A 26075-nucleotide genomic window follows, 5' to 3' on the forward strand; every position below is an offset into this window, starting at 1 on the left:
GCCACCTTAATGAGCTTGTAAAACAAGGGCCTATGGACAGCAGGTTAAAAAGTCACAGAGCTTCAGTTAACCAAGGAAGGCAGATGGAAAAAAAAAAAAAAAAAACCACCACCACACACACAGGTTACTGACTCGCTGCCATGTCAAGCTGCCAAAACACAGCAAAAGCACAGGGCCTTCCCTCGAGGAAAAGAAACCCCACGCTCAGCTCCACTGCAGCCCCGACACAGAAGGGCTCCTGATACACACAAGGAAAATCTTGCTCCTTACTAGTTCCTAAGCAGGATACGCAGAAAAAAAACACACCTTGCAAAACACTGGTATCTCAAAATGACCTATTCTCTTATCTTTTTGCCTAGGCATGCTCTCCCTGCCCTGCTCTGTCCCTGGAAAGACACCAAACAGCCCATCCCCAACTCAAGGTGTAAGTGTAAAAGCAAGAGAAAGGGGAAGGTGAATGGGGAAAACAACTCTTCTTCCCCATGGACTATGGGTGCAAACTCACCACAGCAAACAGCATAACCCTGAACACATGCTATGATGGAGACAAAAATCCATGATTACTGCTTCTGGTGTTTATGCTGACCAGTGCGCTATTATTGCTCTGGTGGCAATCAGCGAACCTGTCATGAAAAGAAAGGATGTGTTGGGCTTGCTATCGATCTTTGTAATTCCTGTCTGAGTACAATCATACCGTCTTGAAATGTAGCCCGAAAGGGCACTGTTATTCCGGAATTGAGTTGCTTTTGGAAGATGAGTCAAAAGCAGTTCCACGTACTTAGATCTCTTCTTGAGGTTGCCAACAATTTTTCCTGGCTTTACAGCCACATTTTCTGATCCTTAATGTATTTTCTTTCCCCTATGGCTGAGAGAAAGAGCCACACAAATAAAGAGAAATCTGACTATCCCAGGAAATTATGTAACTGACTATACACAGAGGGCTGTCAAATATGCACAAAGTAAACTAACTGAAATAATATGATTTTTTTCCCCTCTAATACTCTTCATTTATAGTCATTGTAGGTGTTACACGTAACAACAGTAAGTAGAACAATTTCATACAGCACTTTCCATATTGAGACAGCTATTCTACATCCCCTTGCACAGCAGACAATTTCTATAGCTCACTTTATATTGTGGCAACAGAGCAAGGCACCTCAAATTAAGCCCAGAGCAGTAACCGTTCCCTCAAATCAGGGCTAAAACCTAGACTAAGGAGTGGCCATGTCTATAGCCAGACTAACTCTTTACCCGCAGTAAAGTTTGGGCATCACTGATAGCTGGTAGGCAGAGGCACGTGCCTCTGACAGCACAACTCTGCTTCCCAACAGAGGCAGCCAACAGCATGAGCGATGCACAGGGCCAACCCCTGCCCCAAACAAAACGTGGGTTTGGGATGGCACATGTACAGGAGAGCTGCTAGACACTACAAGGGATGAGCTCCTCTTTGCAAAGCCTTGGAACAATGCTAGGTAAGAAGTAAGTATGTATTGCTATCAGCACAAGGCTCCTGGGAATGAGCAGAGGCCTTGATTGACAGCACTGCTTCCCTCCCATTGCTCATCAATGGGAAAGAAAAAACACTCAGCTGAAAAAAAAAAAAAAAAAAAAAAAAACACGAAACACACCCAACTCACACCATATCCAAACCAAACAATAAAAGACAAAAAATAAAGGCATCCCAAACACCCACTGTATTTTATGTTCTTTTTGTCATCGATTACAATTCCCATGATGTTAATAATGTGTACAATGACAAATAACCTCAGAGTACACAGCAAGATGCACAAGGAGAAGGTCAATGCATACCATCAGACATGACGTCACAAACATTCAGAAGGTAACACAACCCAATGGATTAAGTATCATTCAGTACCAGTCATCATATTATTGCATCCAAAACTGGGTCCCAAAAATACATATGAAAACACATATCCCAAGCATGGGTCAAACAATAGTACCAGACAAAACATATGATACTAATTCAAGTGTTACAACAAATTGTCCATTGTAGCTGGAAAACAGAGAAACACAGCCCTGAAAAAGGATCAAAACAACACTGACCTAATAATTTTTAAGTGTTCATATTTAACATACATTCTAGCATATTTATGAACCAGGTATTTCTGAAGGTAGGAAAAAACATGAGAAACCAGGTTAATGAATTAAATGTAAATAACAATGAAAAATCAAAGACCTAAATCAGAAGAAATTTGAGCTAAGAAATATGGAAAGAGTTTGTGTGCACATGCGTGTGAAATTTAATACAATTCCTACTTCAGGTCTCTTGGATCACACCTGTCTGTGTTTTTCAGACCTCAGTTTCAGAAGTTTATTATTTTTTTCATGCATGGTTTCAGAAGGACTGCTGTCTCTTTAACTGTGAAGTCCTGCCCTCCAATTCACCCAATATATTCCCACTGGCTCCAACCAGTTTAAGGTTAACTGCAAATACAATGGAAAATCTGAGGTAGCTTGTTGCCTTTATTTTCCATTTTTTCCAATGTGCTATTAGGCTATTCATAATGAATATAAAATGAGTATTTTTTTGAATTAACAATTAGGACAAACAAAGGCTCTAGTATTTTACAAACCTATTTGATGCAAAATACTAGGTATTCTTTCTAGGCCTCAATTTTTCAGACCTTTATTATTGAATTCTAACTTCTTTTCATTCCATTAGCACTCTCAACAGCTTATTAACGTAAAGCAGAGCCTTGCTAATTTGCAATAATGTTTAGGATACCTACTCTAAATTAATGGTAGAAATCAATAAATTCATCAATCGACAAAAAGGAATAGAAAAGAAAAATGACAAAACACATTCTGTTCTATTACTGTGGCAATCCTAAATGGTGTTTTAATTATTCATACAAATATCTCTAATGCATTAGTAAATGTGACGTATACCATATTTAAAAAAAAAAAAGTCTTGGGTCCCAGCTCAGGAACGTGGTTCCTTTGAAGAATACAAAGGAAGCATCTGAATACTTTTACGTATTTGATTCTACATACTCAAATGCCATCCCACTTTGGATCCAAAATACCGCAAGATTACTTACTCCCCAGCACTCTCTGCTGAGAGCAGACCCATACAGAAAGTCACACCATCTCACACAGGCCGTAACCGACCACAGGACACAACCGTGGAGCAGGAGCACCTCTCCATCACTCCTGCCATAACCAACAAGCAAATTCCCAAAGCTGCAGCTTAAAAGGGGAAGCAGCCAATATCCCACATCTTGACATCCCACTGAGAAAATGAGGACAAAACAATGAGCTAGTGAATACCTTTGGGAAGAGAAGCCAGGGTCTAAATTCTGGGCCTGCCTTGCCAAGCCACTCCTCCTTTTTCATCAACACGTAAAACTCCGTGCATCTTCTGTACGCAGCTCCCCAGGCTGTGCCATTCTCACTCATTCACAGCCATGTTCAGGCTGCCTGCCCAGTAGCTATGTGCAGGTAGTAACTATGACTCTCATCCCAGGAGAGACACCAGTAGCACAGAGAAAGCTGCAAAACCCGTGAGTGAAATTCTGGGTAGAGGTAGAGTTTTCCAAAAATATGCTCCAAAAATACAGCCCCTTTTCATGTCAGCAGGGCACATAAAGGGTTAACAAACCACTACTGCTTATATTATTTATTAATCTCACCCCTCCCTTATTTAGCAATTTCCTCCTTAAGTCCTGGCATCTCTTCTCCATTTCCCTCACAATTTTGGGTCCTTTTCCTCCAGAGATTATCATCTGCTGGAAGTTCCTCCTCACCTCCACTGCCCATATCCCAGTCTTTGTCCTGGTTCCCTATAACACTCCGTGTCTGGCCAGGCTCCATGCTCACTCCAAATTTATTGCTCTCCTGCTCTTCCAAGCTTGTGAAGCAGCTTTTCACTCAGCTGCCCTCGCCTGCTAGGATGAGGAGCAGTGCATGGAAGCTGGAAAGAAGAGCTCATGAGCACCAGCCACCAGGAGAGCAGGGCTTTGTCACTAGAAACCCAAGGTGGAAATGCACGCTGCGTGTCTTATTTAGTTCAAAGCCGAAATGTTTCCGTCTAGGATGTCTGTTTGTATCTCAAGTCACAAAGAAGCCATTAGTACCAATAATGTGTCATTACGGGGGCGTCAGCAGAGACTCTGCAGCTAAGGTTAATTTGAGATGCATAATTTAAAGCAGAACTAAAATCCCTCCATTTCACACTTTAATGACTGAATTCAAATCATTCTTCAAATTTGACACAGCAGCTCTTAAGGGGACACTTGCACTTTTTCCTTTTCTCTTTTTTTTTTTTTTTGCCAATTTTAAGTAAAATACAAGCTGTCTATTGCAGAAGAAAAATGTACAGATCCTCCCTTTACGATCACTTTAACCTGTTTCCCCCTCACATTTCTTTTCAGCAGCTTCATATGGCTTCATACTTCACACATTCATTCTGACATGTCAGAATATGCCTGATACAGGCCACTTCTGCAATTAAAAAAAAAAAAAAAAACCAATACTCAGAGTTAAAAATTTCACTCATCATAACCCCAGTGATTTTGCCAAGAACAGCTGACAACACTGCTTATCTTAAACATACCACATCACTTAGGTAACAGTAGTACCCACACAATTCTCTGTCCTTAGTATTTCTACTCTCAACATCCTGCTAAAATACATGAGACATAATCCTTGTTTTTCACACAGAAAACTGAGGCAAAGACAGAAGGATGCTGTGGTTCAACAAGTCCTTCAAGCTGGTCCAAGTCTCCCAAATCCAGTGATAACTTTTGTCAGGCAACTTCCTTGAGCACAGCTGATAAAACACAGAAAATAATTAAGCAAAAACTCATCACAACATAATGAAGCGGCATGATAGGGAGATCTCCATGCCGAAGTGGAGATGCAACACCTCTCTATCAAACGCCTCCTACTTTTTACTGTGGAGTCTTCAATAGAGCTCACGTAATGTTATCAAAATGCACAGAAACATAAAATGGTTTTTTGTCATCTGACAGAACTTGATTTTGTTCTGAATTTTCAAGAAATCACAGTTCAAGCACACAGACATTCTTCAGAGAACTGCCCTCCATGCTAAAAATGGCAATGGAATTGCACAAGGGGGGTGAGGGGAAAAAAAAAAAAAAGAAAATTCCAAGAAATCTTTGACTCATCCATTGTTATTCATCAGGTTTTTGGAGCAGAGAATGGAATGTCATCAAGCTAAAATTGACAGCGCTATTTTCTGATCTCTAAGTGATATCAATCCTTCACAAAGCCACAAATGCTGAGAAAATTTTTCTCTGCAAAATTCTAAGAATGACTTTTAAATTTTGTTAGTTTGGGGGGGGGGGAACCCCCACAGCTAAAAGAGGCACTTGAAATTAAACTCCTACGTAGGTGTGCTTTTGAATACTGAGAGTATTAGGCTTCACAGCTTTGTGCTATCTGTGACTCAGACTTGCTGCCACAGGTGTCAAGAGACCTGGGACCTATCTAGAGCTCTGCAGAAACCTACTGCTTTGTGATTTTTTTTTTTTAATTTTTTTTTTTTTACTATATAGTAAAAAAATTCACCCTCCGAGACAGACAAAAAGCAGGCTTTCACACTCACTACAGACCTGAATCTTTTTAGTCGACGGATTTTACTGTCCAGTTAATTTTCACCTAGCAAAGCAGATTTTTCTGCTGTTTAATTCTTAAGGTTTTCAGAACAACACAATGTCAACTAAGTCTAACAGCTAAAATGGCTTCAATAAAATTCTGAGAATAACACATCTATTCTGGCACGCCAACACACTATTTTTAATTGTAACTCATTAAAGATGTAATAGAAGAAGAATTATATTCATTTCCAGCACTGTTCCGTCGATGCAGTGAGATAATCATGCTGCTGTATCGTACATAAAGCAATATTTATGTGTAGTGGTTTAGGTAATTTAATGGAAAGGCAGAAAGCAGTGATTCACTCCTTGTTCTATCTGTGGCTGCAACATGGCTTTTGCCTATCGCTGGGCCAAAGCAGGCACACAGAGTGATTGGTTTCAAATGTTAGTAAAACAGAGACCTGGAAAATGAAAAAAGACAGATCAGTTGAAATGCCCAAAAAAAAAGAAATCTGGATTGCAGATGAGAAGTACTTTACAGAACAGCGTACAAATGCAGGCCTCTGAGGTAATTTAAACCAAATGCAGACTGAAACTGAAGTAGTTTGGTGAGTCAGCACCGTAAAAGGACACTAAAATTACACATAAGAAAAGTGCAATCCTTTTTGTATACACACTGTATTTTATTCCAAATTTACCAGAAAACAAATTAATTGTCTCCTTTGTGTTGTGCCTCCTTCATCTCCTTTTGGACTCAACCTCTACCTTCCAGAAACAAAATGCGTGCAGGCCGACTAGCTGTGAACTCTGATGTCTAGGACTTTAATTTCCCTTTCACAAAAATTTCATCTCCAGACCATGACAACATTAATAAACAATCGTTGGCATGAATACTACTGACCATCTTCCAAGTTACATTTACTTTCCTCTGGAAATAAAATTTTAAAAAATTAATAGCTAAAACCAAAACTGCACAGAATCATTACAGGCTCTGACAAGGGTAAGTGTCTCCCAGGTTCTGCCATCCCAGAGGTTTCAGCCACCTACAGCTTGGTGCAGACTGGGACTTCAGTGCTAAATACGCTTACCATCACTCAAAGAAAGGCTTAGCCTCGTATCTGCCTCAAACATTTTTAAAACCATAGCCATTTTTAAACTTACAAAGCAATTTTCATCTTCATTTTCATCTCATTCTTGCCTCATACTTTCACAAGAACGTAATTCTGTGAAAGCCATAACAATTGCTTGTTCGACGGAGACTGCCACCCTCTGAAGTGCTTTCTGAGATAGATTTGTACGGACAGACGTGGGTAGAAATGAATAATCCAAAAATATCCACAATAGATAATGAGCAGAGTCTAGGAAAAAAAAAAAACCCACCACGTACTGCAAATGCAGCCCAAATTGGAACGAATGCCTACAGTAGCAACAGCACAGTAAGAGCAAAATGTTATTGTACATTACTGGCATGCAGCCCGTAATTACAAAAAATACTGCAGTATTCCACAGTAACAGTGTAAAATATTATCGTTTCAAACAAAGCAGCTGCAGCACCCTGCCCACAGCAACCACACCACAGAGAGCCAGGGGAGGAGAGGGTGGCCAGCTGCTGAAGGACTCCCTGCTGCAGAGGGCGGGGGGGGCCACGGGGTCCGTGAGCCCTCGGGACGGCTTCTCCTCGCACCTATGGCTCCCCCCCCATCGGGGCACGAAGGACTGCTGCTCAGCAGCAAAGGGTCCACATGGGAGCACATGGGCTCCACAGTTGCCAAGCTCTCTAGCAGAGGGGAAGCACGCTGCTCGCTCGGCATTCAGGCTTTTGTCGTAGCGTGCTTTCGGCTGAATTTGCATTTTCACAGTGTCTCGGACTCAATAAATTCTTCCCCATTCCAGCTCCTCTGCACTAACCCCTGTGTTACCTGGCCCCCTCTAACACTCCAGAAGTGGGCTAGCAACAGGCTTCCAAGCATCAACTGGCATACACTGCCATTACAACAGCCATCATTTGCCTCCCCATTGCTCGGCTACGTATCAGCAAAATGGGACACGGCGTGCACACCACCTTATTGGCAATGCTCTTCTCAACCACTCTATCCAAGGACCGCCAGCACAGAGCACAGTCCCAACAGGGCAAACAGAAAACCATGAAAAGTTACAATTAAGTCCGCCTGCTCACTGTCATGCACAGCACACAAATCAGTAGTCCTAGCTCATCATCTGTAGAAATAACATCTATCACATTTGGTTTCTACATGGATCACGAAAAAAGACCGGCTAAGGAGCCACATGTTTTCTCCAAACTTTATGCACTTGCAGAACCAGCAACCAGAAGAAAAGAAATGCAGAACCCTGAACAGCGAGGTTAGCGGAGAAGGAAACTCTGTTCAAATGAAAGATACTTATTTCTAACTCACACTTCCTATACAGGCTGCGAACAGTACACATTCTCTGGACAAAACTGCAAAGTCTGGGCTTTGCCTCAGCTATCAATGCTGCCTCAGGTATTTGGCATCTCCCCACAGTTTGACAACTCTGAAATTAAGTTTGAAATACACAACATCAGCTGTTTGGGCAGTATCTTTTAGAGATGTTTGAATCACCATGAAAACTATTTTTTGTACTGCCAACCAGAAAGATGATGCTTTTAGGAGGGAGCAAATTAACTGCCATACTGAATACTTCCCCGTTCACCAGCACTTCTCATCTTTCCCATACCAGCTTTTCTCTGCCAAACACAAAGGGGACTGTAGTATATACATGCAATAAACAGCAGTAATATATGCAGTAGATTGAAATACTGCATTCATTGGCTTACGGATTCGAAGTCCCACAGGAGTGCTGCAAATCCACGTAAAGTCTCTGGGCGCTGGATTTGACTCTCTGACGTATGTAACAGATGTGTAAAGTAACACATAACCAGATGCCTCTCTAGTAAATGCACAGCTAGAGACTGAAAAGCCCTAAAAATGTTGTGTCCAAGGGCAAAGGAGAAGGGGGAGAATAAGAACAGAGTCCCATATCTAGCAAGGAAAGAAAAGTTCAGGCTTTATGAATTTCTTGTCTACAATGCCATAATTTTTCACGTCTGTACTTCAGCTATGGTATCATGAGAGAGGGCTTTTTAGGAGGTGGGGAGTCCAGCCACTGTGGCCTGGTTTGCTCCATGCCAGGCTAATCAACTGTTTCTTGGTGCCTGTGAAACTTCAAGGGCCTACCTCCAAAGCCTCCACCATGACTCCAAAGACCTTCATCCAGAAGGGAGGTCTAACTCCTCAGAAAAAAAACCTCATCTGGAACAAAAGCATATGGCTGTATAATGGTAATCACCATAGAGGCCCCTCTGCACTCCCTGGTGTGTCCTGGCCACAGTGGCTTGAAGAAAATGGCTGGCGTGCTTTCACAGTAACCTTCTAAGACAGATGAGAACGGCGGGTGAGAAAAAGGCAAGAACTTGTTTAAAAGCCTCAATTTAGAACTTCTAGCTACTCCCATTTTATGGAGTAAGTTAAAACCACTCTCTACTAGAAACTGTGTGAACCACTGACTTCAGATCTGGATCCTGCCTTTTGCAAAGCTGCTGGTGGGCTTGGATCCAAGGCTTTGGTTCAAGCTCTTATCTACTCCATACTAAAATGACTTATACCATACGTCCTTTATAATAGCCTCACAGCGAGGAAGTACAGTATTGGCACGGTTCATATTTACATCACTCTTTTGAAAGCCAATGCACATGGTTTAAGGAAAGTGTTGGAAATATTACAGCTTTCGAATATTTTGCCTTATGGGGTTTACAGCCAACATAGTCAACGGCTGCATAAGCTTCACCCATTTTCACATGATGTGCTAAGCGATGCAAGTCCCAGGTAATGCCCACCAGAGCTGAGCAGAATGGGCACATTGGCAGCAGCACAGGCACGGCCACATCCCACCGCAATGGTGCCCTGGGCTGTGCCACCACATTCTCCCAGCTCCCCGCAGCGAAGGTCTCCATTCTCTGTCCCCACCACCTCCTCTTTACAAAAGCTCACACACTTACAGAAACAAATGAACAATTCCATTATGTGCCTGCCAGCCCATGCACTTTCTGATTCACAATAGAGGCGCCCCATTGAAAAGATCCATATACGGGGGGGGGGTGGGGGGAGAAAAAAAATCTAAGCAAGTCTCCAGCAAGCACACATATTATCAAAGCTTCATTTCCACTTAACACAAGTTGCTTTGGGAACTAATGCAGCTGACTTGAGGGGAAAACACAAACAAACAACCAACCTCTTTTTCCATTAGCAGGGGGGTGGGGGGGTAGGGGGGGTGGAAATCAAACCGATGCCATCTTTGTTGAAGAGCTCTGTGAAATTAATGGTTTAGGAGAGCTGAGGAGCATGGATGGGGGACAATTTGTGACCGATCACTGCCATCTGAACATGGCACACTGACAGCTGAAAGAAGAGCAGAGAAAGGCAAAACAAAACAGGCATGTGTTTAATCCGGGCAGGCTCAGTCCCCCATATTCACTCCCAGTGAAAAATACAAGGCAGGAGAAAGTCGGTCCCTCCGCCTGCTCGGCTCAGCACCCATGTAACTCCCTGGCACACACCACAGGACCTTCTCCAGGCACACAAAAGGGGGCATTACTTCTTCATGTGCTGAAAAAATAATCAAGAAAGGGCAGGAGTAGCAGTACAATTTAATATATCTTAAAATGCATCTTTTGCCACCAAGGAACTTCCCTTTCTTTAATGTTCTGCCAATGAGCTCCTGCACTCTCCGATATAAAGAAAACTAAAAAAGATTCAACGATTTTGTGACTGCAACAGAGAGCTGATCAAATGATTATAAAGGCCACACAGATGCTACAAAGATACCTTCCCCCTGAACTTCAGTGTTCGCTTCCCCAGAGAGCAACAAAAAGGCAGCTGTGAAAGGAAAATCATGCACATTATCCTGGTCTGACGTCAACGAAAAAAAGACAGGAATAAAAGTATTTTGATTTATGCTCTGCAGAGCTAAGGAGGAATGCTTGCCACCAGGAGAGTGGGACGGAGAGAAAGCAAAGGTGGGCTGAGAGCGATCACACATGGGTCACTGTGGTGCACTCTCCCTCTCTCACCAGTTTGGCCAGGACTGTCACCCTAGGCCTGAAACAGGGCTTGCTCCAGAGAGCAAGGCATTTCCCCACCTGAGCGGCACAGATGGGGGGAGAGAGGGAGGGGTAAGAACTGGAGCCCCTAAAGGCCGTACAGCAGCAGTTTCAAACAGATTTGCATTAATACCTCATTTCACAACTACAAAAATAGCTTCAGACTCCTGCTGAACGAGTCTTGTATTCCTGTTTGGACTCACAGTCCCTAGTGCAAGACCTGCACGTAAAAAGGAGTTGGCTACACTGATTTGCAAAAGTTTTGAACTTTTTATTTAGTTCTAAGTTTTCGAACTAAATGCCTACAGGACTATTACAATTTCCCAAGCAATGGCTCTTGTCCACTGACCAGAAAGGAAATACTTAGCTCCCTGCAGAGAGCCTGTTGATTTCAAAAGAAACTTAATAGCTCTATTCCTACAAAGCAAATACAGAGCAATCACCAGGGACCGGCTATGCTCTCCTCTCTTCTGAAACCTGGTAAGCAACACGTCTGCAAATGCCACCAGCCAAAAGGTTTTGATATTCTGCACATCTGTGGGACTCTATCCCTTGCTTCTTCCATGTTATGTGGGTCTTTTTGGTTCTGCAGGTTTCTTACAGTAATTTTGTCTCCTTCAGCATACTCGTGGGGCAGAGCAGAGTAAATAACTTGAAATTTTTATTTAAGGAAGAGGGTGGTGGTTTTTAGTTTTCATTTATGCAGCATTTTCAGTGGTTAAAAGTTTTACAACTGTAACATTTTCTCTTTACTAGACAAAAAAGACTGAGAGGTCATTCTTTTCTAATGAGAAATGAAAACAAAAAAAATGAAGACTAGAGGGAAAAGGTGAGCTTTTCCCTGCGACTCACGATTGCCTTTATTAAAAAAAATTATTCACTCAGGACAACACAATTCAGCCTCAGTCAGGGAACTCTTAGTTCGGCTGCTATTCAAATATCCAAGTGCAATTTGCAACTCTAGTTATGAAAGGGGACATTATTTTCTTTATACTTTTAACTCTACTTGTTCAAAGACACACTGATGAAGCAATTAAAGCAGACATATTATTAAAGCTGGTGTAGAATCTACAGGCTCTGTTAAGAAGTTTGGTATTTCAGTGAGGTGTTTAAACATAAAAATGAGAACTATGTATTTAATACAAAAATATCACTTAAGAATGCTGTAAAATCAGATTACTCATGACATTATCACCAACAGTAAGAGAACTGTATATGCATTTTTCTGGCTGCGTGTTGTATGTTCTTCAATAGCTTTCTTCTCCAGAGTTCCCATACAACATAGATTCCAAACTTGGAAATATTTAGGCACATGCCTAACTTTCAGGGAGAATAGCCTCATTGATTTAAACAGGGTTTAACCCTTATAAATGCTAGAATGATTGCCTGTTTGTGGGATTGGACCTTATGGGGCCCATTTTCAAAAAGATAAGTGCATTATGTATTTTTACTGCTGTTTCTGGGTTTGCATTGAAGTTCTCTCCCTCCCTCTCCCATCTGTTTTTTTTGCCTTCAATAGAAATAGCACGATACTCTGAGGTAAATAATGATTAACTTAATTACAAACTAACTGTTAACTTATGACAAGACCCTCCAATCACTTACCTCAAATCATATGAGTGTTTCAAGATGCAATTGTAAATCTCCTTTTTTCCCCCCTCTCACAGGAGATGTTGCAGCCTTTTTTTTCTGATGTTTTGCATTAAAACTCTTTCTCTGTGCTCCAGGATCTTAAACAAAAACAAAACAAGAAACACTCAGAATGAAAATGTCATTTCAAGTGATCAGTGGGTGGCTCAGGGGAAATCCCTGACCTTTCTCCAATGTATATTTCATTATCTAAAGCAAGTGTGATAACTCGCCCCAGCAGAAGCAGGATGAATGCTCTTCTGTGGGCTGTACTTTAAAAAAAAAAAAAAAAAAAACCCAAAAAAAACCAACAAACCAACACCTAAAAACCACTACTTCAGACCACTCAAAAACATGTTATTTTTAAAATCTGCAAGGTAGTACACTACAAAGTATTCATTTAAAGCACAATCCAGTATATATCAGACTCCACAAATTTATGAAAGTGAAAAGGGAAGAAAGCTCAGACATACAAATCAGAAGAAAAATCATTACGTAAAGTATCAAACTGTTACATGGGAGAGCAATCATCAGTTTTATCATTATTACTACTACTGTTACTACCACCAATAATATGTATACAGCCAACTCCCTAAATCTTCGCTGAGTTACTGTAGTATTTGTGTAGTAGCAGCGTGGGGGAAGTAGTAGCCGCGCTTGAAAAGCAGTGCAGCATTAGCACTATGAAACCCAGCCCGGCTGATGAGAGAGGAAGGAAGGGAGGAGGAGCGACAAAGCAAATGAGTAAGAGAAACTGGCAGGTCTCGAATACAATCAATTTTGACATTCTCCACCATCACCAAAAAAGGGCTGAAGGGTTCTGACTTTTCAGCAAGTGCTGCTACCAGAACATTTTCTCACCGCCCGCCATTTCACCCTCCTCCCTCTCCCATACCTGCAGCAAGGCAGGCCAGGAGCCGGCTGGGTACGTAAGGCTCCAAACCAGGCTCTGTCAGTAGGAAAATCCCCTGGCTACGAGAAGCAAACACTGCCAGCCAGTGTAAAGTTCACTTTCCCTCTGAGAGCACGGTCTTGCATTTGCATGGCCCCTCCGGATTACAGGCATCCCAGTTATTTCCCTACAAACAATTTTTAGGACCAACAACTATATTTATTCTTGCTCTGTAAAAAGCCTGAAAGACAAACCATTCTCGGGGCTACACCTGTGACTATTCCCATTGAAGCCAACAAACTTTCACAACACGACAAAGAGGAGGATTTGACCTTGCGTGCATGTAAGCCAGACTGCTTTGGTTTTCTTCGTCAGCTAGGACAGACAGACAGCTCTGAATAATATTTTCCATTGCTTTTAATTAAGAAACGGAGATGTTATCCACAGCCTTCTGTAGCTGTACGTCCTTCAGAAAATACAACTTTTCCAAAAGCGGTCAGAAATTCAAAAAGTACAGCTTTCTACATCGCAGTTTATTCCCACACACACCCCTGGAGAAAACAACCCAAAACTCAGAGCAGAGACCAACACACAAGGAGGAAAGTGGGCTTCCCTTGACACCTGCACAGAGGCTGCGCCTACATCACCACTCCCCAAAGCTGCTTACGGTAGGAACAAATCCAAAATACTTTGTTTAAATTACCCTGCTCCCCCACTCCACCATGCTTGTTCTTGCTTACATGGTGTTGCTGCTTGCTTCAAGCAGCCTGCTCTCACTCAACGTGAGTAAAGGTTGCAACAGCCAAGCCTACAGACTTGCAGAAAGAGGACAAAGCCCTCTAAAGCTGTGACACAAATCCAGAGAAGGCTGGAAGTTCAAAGTGAAATGAGGACACTCTGTCCATGACTCATGCCACCTAGAAACCATTCTTAATTTAAGAAAAAGCGTTAAAGGGATTATTTTACAGAGTGTCACCCTGCTGAATCAACTAGGCTCTGCCTCTCATTTTTTTCCCCGACTCAAATACAAGGTGGCCGAGGATTCTATTTTAAGACCAAAATCAGCATAAAATCCTCCTGTTCTCACTTACATACTCACATTTTTAATGCTCTGTTTAAAGAGACAAACAATGTTGTTTGAGGGACAGATTCCCAGCTATCCTCCAGGCTTTTTGCATGACCTATGGGCAAATGCTATGTGACACTTCCTGAAGGGCTGAAATAGCTCTGAATGACACTTGAGCTTCTACAGTGCAACTAAAGTATGAGAGTTTGGCTCCTAATGCACGTTGTCACTTAACCCCAATTTTCCTGTGCCTCGGTTTCCCCTTCCTCTACAGCAAAGATAACAGTATTCCCCCATCTCAGAGGGCTGATGCGAGGAACACAACGCCCATGCTGATTTAGTGGATAATCTGGTAATGTGGACAAAGTTATAGATCTCTTAACTCATGTGAGGCTGAAACTTCACGTCCACAGAAAAAGAGCCTGTAAACCAAAATGAGGAGTGAGTCATCAGCATGTCCCTCAAACTGTTCTGCTGGATAGTCATTTCACTAGTACGACTCCCTTCTCCTGGGTGCTCCCAGCAAGCGTGGGGGAGACTGAATGGATTCACTGTAGTCACACAACAGCTTTACAGCTGCTGAAAAAAGGCCTATTGTAGCCCTGCATTTTACTATCTCGAGTAGCATACATTAATTTGCTGTACAGCTTCCATTACCCATCTGATCCTTACAGAAACAGGAGCAGCAAATCAGGGTTTGCCAAATGAAGAGAGATTTAACTGTGATGGAGGAAATTTTTTGGTTTTCTAAAAAAAGGGTAACAATTTATACAGCAGAGGATGAAACAACAAAAATTCAGTGTAATAAAAATACTTTAAACTGGTTGTCTGCCCTCTTTTTTTTTTTTTTTGCTACATCATGATACCGTGAGCCAAACTTCACAATCAGAAAGCAGCAGCAGGCCTCCTATACACACGCGTGCTCTTCCTGCACTCATGGCTTGCACCTCTGTGCATTTATGATATTTGCTCGTTAACCTGAATGGTATCAAAACCCACAGAGAACTCTTAATACAGAACAATTCAGTCGCACATACAAAGCCTCACTGAACAGTCAGATATGCTGGACTTAACAAAAATACACGTGAGTAGATTTGACAGCCCATTTCTAAATATCTTTATTTTTCTCCGTAGTGTCTGGGCTCGAGTCAGGGAGGAAGGACAGTCCTGAATTAAGCACATTCCTCCCAGCATTCAACTAACTCCACTCTCCCCCTTCTGGAGAAATGAATGCAGCTTCAAACAAATTAAAGGAGTATTTTGTCAGCTCTTTCATTCTTCCCGGTGCAATAAACGAGGCAGTGCTTGGCTTCTCTAGCCCCCAGCAGAGCCACATGAAGGCTCACTCTGAAGTACAAATCCCCCTTCCTCCTCCCATACACGCAGTGTTAACCCTGCCAGCTACAAAGAAGCCAAATTCAGCCAGCGTCCCCTGAAAACAGCAGCGTATCATGCCTGCAGCATGCTGTACTGCTAACTCCCAAGAATTAAATGATGGTCGATCAGCACACATCTCCCATAAATGCGGCAGGTACTTCCCTCAAAAGCTACGAGACTGAACAAAAATCATGGGGTCTTTTTCTCTGCCTTCTGGCTTCGGAGCTACAGGAACACAACAGGTGTTGTGGTGGTCTGCACTCAGAAAGCAGAAATATTTTGCTTTCCAACAGAAGCCAAGACAGACAATATCCCTTGCTTTGGCAGCCTGGGACCTTAAGAAAACCTCAAATACCACGAGAGTAGCGGCCTGATAAAATGCCACTAGTGGGGACCCCTCTTTTCCCCCAGCCTTCCTTCATTTCACAGTGGTGCCTCTCTCAAAAGGCCGATGGAGCTGAACAGACTGAGCTGATTTTCCATTCTAGTCAACTTGTACGTTCGCTATGTTAGCATGACTCGACTCTGATCAAAACTGATGAAAAACCATGGCAGTGGAAACAAAGAATCAAGTAAAGAAAGAAATAAAACCCCACGACAAACTACAGAGAAAGACTCGGCTCATATTTTTGGATTTGGGCAGGCTTGTCCACCTCAAAGCCTGGGCAACAGACGGGACCGCCAGCCTCCCCCGCCGTCCCCAGGGCAAGCGGTTCTGGGGTGGGCCTGGACAGAACCACCGTGGTACTATCACACATGATGGGATGGAGCCAAGGCCAGATCAAAGTGGATTGCTAAAATACAATCTCATTTTGGGACTAGCTATGAGGGATGGAGAAATGGTGGCACCGGGCCGTCTGCGTACCTCCTGTCACGGGGACAGGGACTCTCTTCCCCAGTCTTGCAGAAACGGGCCTGCTGCCCTCCCTTGCCTCTGCCTAGGATCTGGCAGGCTCAGGCACATATTCCCACTTGGTATTTACTCTTTTTCTTGCCTTCTGCTCGTAAGCACAAACACCATAAAGTCCTCTCTTTTCTTAACAGCCGAGAGTGACTTTACGACATGATTTTTGGAGCTAGGGCTGCCGGCCCTCACTCACTGCTCCTGTGCCTTGACACAGCCTGTTTATCATTACAAGGTGATGCAGAGCCATGCTCTCCCGCTTACCCGGAGGGTGTTAGGCCTTTCCAAGTCGTAGTCACCCCAGCCTCACCAGGTGCTGAGCTCAGACTCTCCCTGGCACCCCCTTAAGTGCCTCCTTATCCCAGCGTCCGAGCACAGCACAAAGGCCTGAGAGAGACAGACTGACTGCACGAGAAGCCAGCGGCCTCGTCCTGTGGCAGGTGACCCTGCCGTACAACCGCCTGCGCTCACCAAGGCACAACCCTCCTCGGCTCCCGCCTTGTGAAAACCAAGAGTGCCAACAGATGAAGAGCTGAACACCATCCACCCACTCTCTCACTGGCCGAGCTGGTCTGGACAGTAATATCCTTTTGTAAAACGTCAATGTTTTGCCCATGAAAAGCAACAGGTGTGTCCCTCTGCTAAAGGGCACTTTCTAGTTTAGAAAGAGATGTTAAGAAAACAAAGTATGGCATGATTTGCAATGTCCAGGTACATTCTGGGTTCTTCAAATGAAGGGCTCTAGAAAAAAGAAATTTCATGTTCTTTGGGACAGATGAGTATTTTTTCCTACTACTTTCTGCTTTACTTATTCAGCTCACCTACCATCTAGCTATATGAAGTTGGATTTTGAGATGTAGTTGTCTGCTGCTATATAGAAAGATTGAACAACTACTATTCCTTATACATTTACTTATCTCCAGTGCCACAGAGTACAGGACGCTTCAGCAGAAACCTGTGGTGACCTTTGCTGCAGGAAACTTTGGAGGCCTGACCATAAGCTTTTTTTAGAACAGAAATTTGACTAAGCCACAACCAGCTCAGCACCACTGTAGTTTGGTCTTACTTTTTGAGATCAGCAAGAGTATGCCAGCAGCTTGGCTAGCAATTAGTATCTTCCAGGCAGAGGAACAAATGTTGTCCTCTGCCTGGATTCAGTGAGTTGGTTGGCTACAAAAGCTGGTTGGCTTTCGTAGCCAAATCTACTCTTTCAGTCAAGGAGAGACAGGACACTGAGAGAGATGAAGCTTTTGTGTAAGTCTGCTTGTCCAGACTTTTCTTTTTTAAAAAAAAAAAAAAAAAAACAACATTGTACTACTGCTTCTGTTGTCTCTACTTCTACTTCCTTTTCTTCAGCACAAATGATAACATGAGCACTTCAGCAAGTACCAGGTTTGGTACTAGGCTCCTTGGGCTGCCAACTGTCAGATCCAGAAAGCAGGACTGTCACATCTGCCAGACTGGCTCTCACACTTACTCTCTAAGGTAACATCATATATTTTTCCAAGTCATGCTAGCAATAGTATGACATTACATCTCACCATACTGTATGTTCCTTCTCTGCCTCAGGACACACACCAAAAAGAGCCTACACACTTTTAAATAAAGGATGCCCAGCCAGTGTCTTAGGGTGACCGATACCTCAGTTCAGTGCAGTACCTGACCACCCTCTTTAATATAAGGGCATGAGCACTGTCTCCAGTGGCACACACTCCTGTCAGCAAGTCAAGCACATGGGTCATTACTGGTTAAGCATCTAATGTGCACTTGGCATTGTGTAAACTCCTTAAAGAAGACACGATCCTTCTTTCAGTAGAAGATTTCTTCTTTCTAACTTCTCAAAACAGCCTTCCTTCTCTGAGACCTACTCACACCAACCTTCCCCTTTCAGTAATAACTGTGAAGAAAAGGGAAGAAAGAACATTAAGAAAGAAAAATTATGAAATGTGTTTTACTAACTGGTACAACTATAAGACCAGATCGTTGAAATATGCTTTTCTTTCCATCCCTTCATCCCACAAGGTCCCTATAGGGCACGGCTACCTTACTGCTTTTGTTCAGATCAGGCACATAGCTTTTGACACACGTCTCCAAATAATCCATCCAGCCTGGGCTTTTGGTTGCGTTGTGGGGTGGTGGTGGTCCTGGAGCCCACAAACTGAATTCCTCTTGGGAGGAACTAAACTAGAAGCATCATGTTCTCCAGAGCATGCAGTTAGTGGCACCAGACAGCACAGAAGTAAAAGGAACCCTGAAATGCGCCTGGTGTGAACCTCAGGATCCCAGCACCAAGTTTTTCACTATACAGATAATCTCCAGTTGGTCCACACTATTTGCTAATGTAGGCATAATCATAAAAAACAAATATTCTGCTGTCATTCATCTTTATGCCACCAAATAAGATGATATTATTATATTCTACTGTAACTTTGCAACAGTATAATAGTGACAGCAGCAAGAGCATCTTGAATGAACAATGTAGAGAAGAGAGAATAGATCCAAGTAGTTTCAGCTACAATAACTAACCTAATTTCTGTAGTTTTATGAGTTCTTCTACTCTTTAAAATATTTCCTCTTCGCCTTGCACCAAAATAGTAAAGAATGGTTATAGAAGGGAAAAAGTAAAACAAACTGGATATAAAGACAGAAAAAAGTACTACCTTTCCTCCACTAAACCCCATGAAAAATAATACACTTTAGCCATAGTTGTAAAAACAGCCAGCAGAAAATTGTAGGCAATAGTGCTTTTTTAAGGTGACTGTGTTGTCATATGAGCTTATGTCAAATATCCTCTGGTATTTTTTCTCACAGTGGATCTTACGTTCTCTTTCCAAATGTCGTTAAAAAGATCCCCAAAATCTTGAAATTTCTCATAACTAATTCAAGTAATAAGACAGTCATTGCACCTTTTTTCAGTGCGTGAAAGGCTAAGAATCCTATGAGATGATGTCATGGTTTAACCCCAGCCGGCAACTAAGCCCTACACAGCCACTTGCTGACTCCCCCACCCCGGTGGGATTTGGGAGAATCAGAAGAGTAAAAGTAAGAACACTTGTGGGTTGAGATAAGAACAGTTTAATAATTGAAATAAAATAAAATAAAATAATAGTAAATTGTAATTAAAAGGAAAACAACAAAAAGAGAGAGAAATAAAACCCAAGAAAGACAAGTGATGCACATGAAAAAATTGCTCACCACCAATCAACCAACGCCCAGCCAGTCCCCAAGCAGCAGCCCCCCAGCCAGCTTTCCCCTAGTTTATATACTGAGCATGATGTCATATGGTATGGCATATCCCTTTGGCCAGTCTGGATCAGCTGTCCTGGCTGTGCCCCCTCCCAGCTTCTTATGTACCTTCAGCCTTCTCAGTCAGTAGAGCATGAGAAACTGAAAAGTCCTTGACTTAGTGTAAGCACTACTTCGCAACAACTAAAACATCAGCGTGTTACCAACGCTATTCTCATACTAAATCCAAAACACAGCACTATACCAGCTACGAGGAAGAAAATTAACTCTATCCCAGCCAAAACCAGGACACATGACATCTAACTTTCTCTGTTACCTATTAAGAAGTACCTGCTGAGCCTATGGAGGTTTGCAGGCCACATGGAAGTCTGTGCAGGCCACTGGCTAGAAGCCACCTGTCTACACAATCCACCACATTTGTTGAAAACATTATCAGGAAGAGGAAAAGGACCTTTTCCTCATAACCTGTTTGTCCCTAGCAGTAACAAGAGCATAATGCTCAAGAGTTTCACTGGAAGTTGCTAAGAAATACCTGGTGATGGAAACCTCCTTGTGTTCCCGGTGCAGGAAACCAACTAAACCTCATTTCTCCATCTGTTCAACTTTTGTTAAACAGTGCTGGACCTGGCAGCAAATTTGTGAATAGGAGTGACATTGACCACTGTGCTGAGGACCTGGCCAAGGCCAAGGGAAATGCTTTCCTAATACTCGAATACTTCTTGAAAGCTTCTCTCTTCCTTCACGTGCCTTCCACTGGCCCTCCACACAGGAGAGGACTCTGAGCTCACTGCGAGCAGAAAGCTCAAGCATGGAGGAAGTATGTGTAAAATCCACAGTCACACTTCGCCACCGCTCTCCGTTTTCCTGAATGAAAAGGGCAAAGTCAGGAGGGGAAGCTGGGCCCTGTCACAACTGCTACCATGCTGTTTCTCCTCTCTCTTCAAAGTATTGGGGATCTGTGTGTGTTTCCTTCAAAGATAATTGTTTCTTTGTATTAAACCAGCCAGAGACATGGTTTCTAATGTGGTTCATTTTTAAGACAGCACAGCTTTGTGCCTAACTCCTCGTCTTGCATTTTTGAGAGCCATCTGAGAAGGTCTTGAACCTTTAATAACTGATCCGTGCGTTTAAACCACATTCACTCGTGATTCTATGCACAGGACAGAAAAGGTGAGTGGTCCCGTGGGTTGGGCTCTAACCTCTCAGCTCAGCTGCACAGGCCAGCACCACGTTACGCCTCCCATATAGCCCTGGTCACGTCACTTTGTCTCTCTCAGGCTCCATTTGCCTCCTGCAGAACATGGGAAACAAGAGTGAACGTGTAAGATTCATTAGTATCAAATCTAAGCATAGTCTTGCCCAGGGAGGTTTGTTTTACTTAGGCTGGTTTGAAACACAGCTTTACTTTTACTTACTGTGAATTGCATTCTGCTTATGAATAATACTAGGCATATTTTCTGGGGAATTAAATTGTAATCTTTCCTCTGTTCCATTTCTTCAACACATTCAGTTTACTACTGTAACTTGTTTGTGATCTTACAAAATTGCAACTACAGAAAATGGGACAACATTTTGTTCCTATGCAAGACAGGAAAAGTGTATCTGTAGATTTAGGTACAGATAACAGATTCAAATCTGCTTCAGATGACACAGGACAAGTAGGTGTCTGGGGTTTTTGGGGAGAGGTGAGAGAGAGAAAGGGGTTTTCCCCCAGAGGATTGAAACAAGGTATTTTTCCTTAATGTGATTCATAATACAAGACAGATAATGACAACGTCAGGAACAAAGCTAAGTTTATGGAACATTCACAGTGCTGCATATGGCTACGTATGTCTTATTAATTTTGGTGAACAGAGTTTGTAAACAGAAAAAAAACCCCAAACCTCTAATTTGTTTAGGATGTTGTACCTCTTTACATAAATACACATGTACTAACGTGGGCTGCAGTGCAGTCTAATATCTCCAGCATTTATCCAGACCTAGGATGAAACTGCTTTCAAGCTGCAAATATTTGTCATGACAAAGCCAGCAGTCAACTGTTTCATTTTCAGCACCAACCACTGTGAGTTTTAATACTATACCGTCTTTTCCAACATTCCTCGATCTTACACCTAGGATTTCTTTTCAGTGTCTACAGCTAGTGACTGCAATACCACGTAATTTCCCATCACCACCGTCCTGCAGAAAATGAAAGTAACCCTTCAGCCAGCCTCTGCAGGATGACCAAGGTTTACAAGGAAACCAACTGCACAACTGTCTTTCAAATGGGCAAAACAGACAACATCCTGCTTTCAGTAACTGGTATATCACTAAAAAAGTAGAGCAATTTCTAAAAAGCTACAGACACACCTCCTTGTACTAGTCCCCGGACTCATATTTCATGCTAAAATGCATGTGCTTCAACATATAAGTACGTATTTAAATGTAATATAAACTAGATTAATCAACTTAAGGCTTTAAGCAAAAATTAAGATATTTTGAAAGTCAGCAAGGACCATTATCCTCCTTTAGGCTTATGCTAATCCATATGCCTCTTCACAGTTATTACCGGGATCTTCTCATTATCATTAAAAAAACCCTGTTCTTCATTGTGAAAGAGTGAACTGTTCCCCCTACTCTCCCAAGTTCCGGTGAGCGTGATTTTCACCAAGCATTGACACATTTCTACTATAGAAAAATGATTAAAAAAAAAAAAAAACTTCACTCTCATTTGAGTATTTTTTCAGAAGTGCTTTCCACATACCTTAAAAAAATTCCTTAAATTAACATTTGCTATTTAAAATTTGTGTCTTTGAAAAATAATGGCAGCTGATCTGCACACAAAAACATGAGATATTTTAATTTGTTGTATCTTTTTGGAGCATTGAAGATTACTGGCATACATGAACAAACGGACGTGGATTCCCTCCTCTTCATATCCCATTGACATGATGAGCCACCCAATGGAAGCAAGAAAAGACTCGCAGTTTGGGGGTTTTCCCTGCATCATAAGGTTTTGCTGCAACTCTCCCAAATGAGCCAACGAGGCTCACTCAGGCCCCAAACCATTTATGTGCTTAACTTTAGGGGCTTCAGGAAGTGAGCAAGACTGCTCAGATTTGCAAATTAAACACCCGCACAGCCAGAACTGTAATCCAAGCCAGTCAGTGGTACCGCTGTTAACCGTCTGGAGGAGCTGAACATGTCCCCTCTGCTCCCCCAGCTCTCCCTCTCTTTGTATTTCCAGGAGCAAGAAGAAGGATAAATGGGCCTTCTACTATTTGTACTAATTACCTGTTAGTCACAGTAGTCTGAAAGGCAAACTGACACATCCACTCTTTTTAACTGTTTCCAGTATTTATAATATTATTTCTCCAGGACTGTGAAGTAGCTGCCAATTATTACTAGAATTTGGCATGCAGAAGCTCATGTATATGAAAACCATGATCAAACAATATGCAGCTCATTAAAGGAAGTTTGTAACTCCGCTCCTTGCCCTAATACTTCTTTTTTTATCTCCTGGAAATATTTACCACACCACCTGATTAGGTTGAGCTGCTTATGTATTTTGAAAATACAAATTATGCCATCAGTCATTCGTTGTATGACAGTAAACTTGCAATTACACAACTCCGCAAGCTCATGCAGTGCACCAAGGCAGGCCCAACCCAGCCCCAAGTGTCAGCACAGCACGACGAGACTACCCAATCTTTACCGATCTTAAAAGAAAACTGGGGCAATAAAACAGCTCACGCTCTGAAGAACAAAGCTTGGACCGGCTCTAACCCTGTGGCCAGAATGAGCAGAGCCATGTCTCTTCTGTTTACCTCTGCAGACAAGGTAAGAGGGAATCACTTGCAGAGGAACGAGTGGCTGGCACACTTTCCTACATGTGTAACAATGCTACCTTAAGACTCATTTCCCAGAGTTGGGCATCTATGCCAAGAAGTTATTGGGCCCCAATCCTATGTTAAAACCTACTGTCATTCTTTCCCTCCTCCAGTTTGCTTTTGAGCTTATGCTCCTCACACAGAGAAGCACTGAGGATTTGGTGCTTCACATGTGTGCAGAAATGTAGATCCAGGGTGTCACCCCCGGCTGCCAGGAGCAAGATCCAACTCTTGGATTGTGACGGCTCAACATAATTTGCCCTACAAACACCGGGAGAGACAGGCAGCTTAAGGACCTTGAGAAATCTACCCTTAGACTTTTACATTCATCCTCATGTCTACCCCTCCTATCACACTTACAGCAAAGCCCCTCCCTACACGAAACTAGCAATAATACCTGTAGCGAACTAGCAAGCAGAAGAGTAAGACATTCCAGTATATGTATAAAATTCACGCTGCTCAGTATTTATTTCCAGTCTCATGTATCTATTATAACACAATTAAACAACTGCCCCAATGCTAAACAGCTGGTTTCCTCTCTGTTGATGTGATATACTATCTTGATTCACATAATACTGGATTCGCCCAAGGCTGCAACTCATTCAGAAAGCTAGCACAAATGCAATGTCTCATTTAAGATCCAAATGAGGCTTTAAAACATTAGCCTAAATCTGCACAAGCCTCATGCCTGACTCCTTCAGAGCAGAGACCATCATCCGAGCAAGCCTTTCTGCCCTTAGAAGTCCCAACCTAACTGTTCAGTGTGAGTGGCACAAGACAGGTAGCTCCAGAGGACTGCTCTTCTGCATCTCCTCATGATGTAGAAGGGAACAGCGATCGGTCCTGCACAGATCTGCATGGCGCCAGTGATCTATTTATACAGCTCTAGCAGGCTGAAACTGCATAGAAACTGCAGCCATCTCTTCAGCTCTCAAACTGAAGAGGGGTGGATGTCTCTAATTCTGATTCCCATGGTGTTCCCTGAAAAAATGACAATCATTTTAATTTTGCGTGGGGGAGAGCTGCTGGCGTGTTTTGTACGTCTTTCTCTACACCAGCTTCAAGATTCTTACACCTCAGGGATTATCAGCTTTGTCACTGGGTTTTAGATTCCACATCTGTGATTTATAATATGACCACCCAAATTAAATCCAGGATAACACTTCCCCACTAGGTCAAATTAGTCAGTAGGCACTGCAACTTTCTCTCTTCTTTTTTTCTTAGACAATAATAAAACAACAAAAAAAGTCATTTAGAGTCATACTATATCCAACCATCATTTGTAAGACTTTACTGTATTATTAGTCAGAGCTTCTGGTGACAATATAACCCACAAGACTGAAACTTGAGTGGTTTATACATGTCATCAGAGCCTTAGATAAAAATGCCACCTTAGAAAGTGGGAGTATTTAATTTTTTATAATACTTTTGTACTAGTATAAAGCATTCACTTAATTTACATCAGTGACTTCTTTTCTTAAGGTATTTGTATCTGATCTTTTACAAATATCCAGTTCTTTTCTTCAGATTTCATAGTGCTGAGTACTTTGAAGACATTTTGCTAGGGCTTATTAATTAGAATTCCTACAAACCTTTAGGGTTTGGGGGTTTTCTTCTTCTCTCTTTTTTCCAAACCAGGCCACAGCAGCTGCAAATGCAAAATTGCAAGCCCATGCCCCTAAATCCCAAATTCTTTTTATGAAGAGACACAGATTAGTTATGTTACTTGGTAACAGCTGCATGGTGTACTGGCTGGTACCAGGTCTCAGTAAAAAAACATGTCCACAGCCTGTAAAACGAAAAAGGACAAATCTTCAGTTCTGGTAGAAAGGCTAAACCCCACTGAAAACTGGCTGTGAAGGAATGCTGTGACTCAAATTCATCCCAGCCATAGTTGTGGACATTCCAACTAGTCACACAGTACTAGTAAGTACATACCAGAACTTGATTACTGACTTTCCTAGTATTGAAAGTGCTTATAAAAATGGAATGTTATCAGAGCATAACACATAAAACCAAAGCTGCTGGACTGAAATCTGGAAGAATCAGTAAATTTTACAGCTGTTTTCCATTAGTTTGTACTGCTCCAGTGCAGCTTCCCTCTATCCATGGATGTATGCACGCATATGCACACACACGTACGCACACACACACGTACACGCACACACAATTTTGGGAAGTGGAGGACAAAGTAAGAAATAAGTTTTATGAACAACCAAAGAAGTAGAAATTAAAGAACTGATTCAGCAAACCAATTAAGCACCTGATTAATTCCCGTTATCTTCAGTGAAGCTTGACTATGGTTAAGTGCTTTGTTGAATCAGGGTCCTCAAAACACAGTGCTCCTCAACCTGTTTATCTGATCATGGCTTT

General features: G+C 42.3%; 1 protein-coding gene across 15 annotated transcripts in view; it reads right to left on the minus strand.

The window, feature by feature from the left end:
• The window catches only part of ATXN1 (ataxin 1), a 225062-nt gene that overhangs the window by 150912 nt on the left and 48075 nt on the right, over window positions 1-26075 (minus strand). For 12 of the 15 annotated variants that reach the window (XR_012774342.1, XR_012774341.1, XR_012774343.1 and 9 more), the window contains one exon: window positions 12325-12449. The exons of 1 other annotated variant lie outside the window; for it this stretch is intronic. The gene's annotated coding sequence lies outside the window, so the exon portion shown is untranslated. 2 more of the 15 variants (XM_075493817.1, XM_075493816.1) reach the window with 2 other exon arrangements.

This window comes from Mycteria americana, chromosome 2 (genome assembly GCF_035582795.1).
Source record: "Mycteria americana isolate JAX WOST 10 ecotype Jacksonville Zoo and Gardens chromosome 2, USCA_MyAme_1.0, whole genome shotgun sequence".
Classification (NCBI taxonomy): Eukaryota; Metazoa; Chordata; class Aves; order Ciconiiformes; family Ciconiidae; genus Mycteria; species Mycteria americana.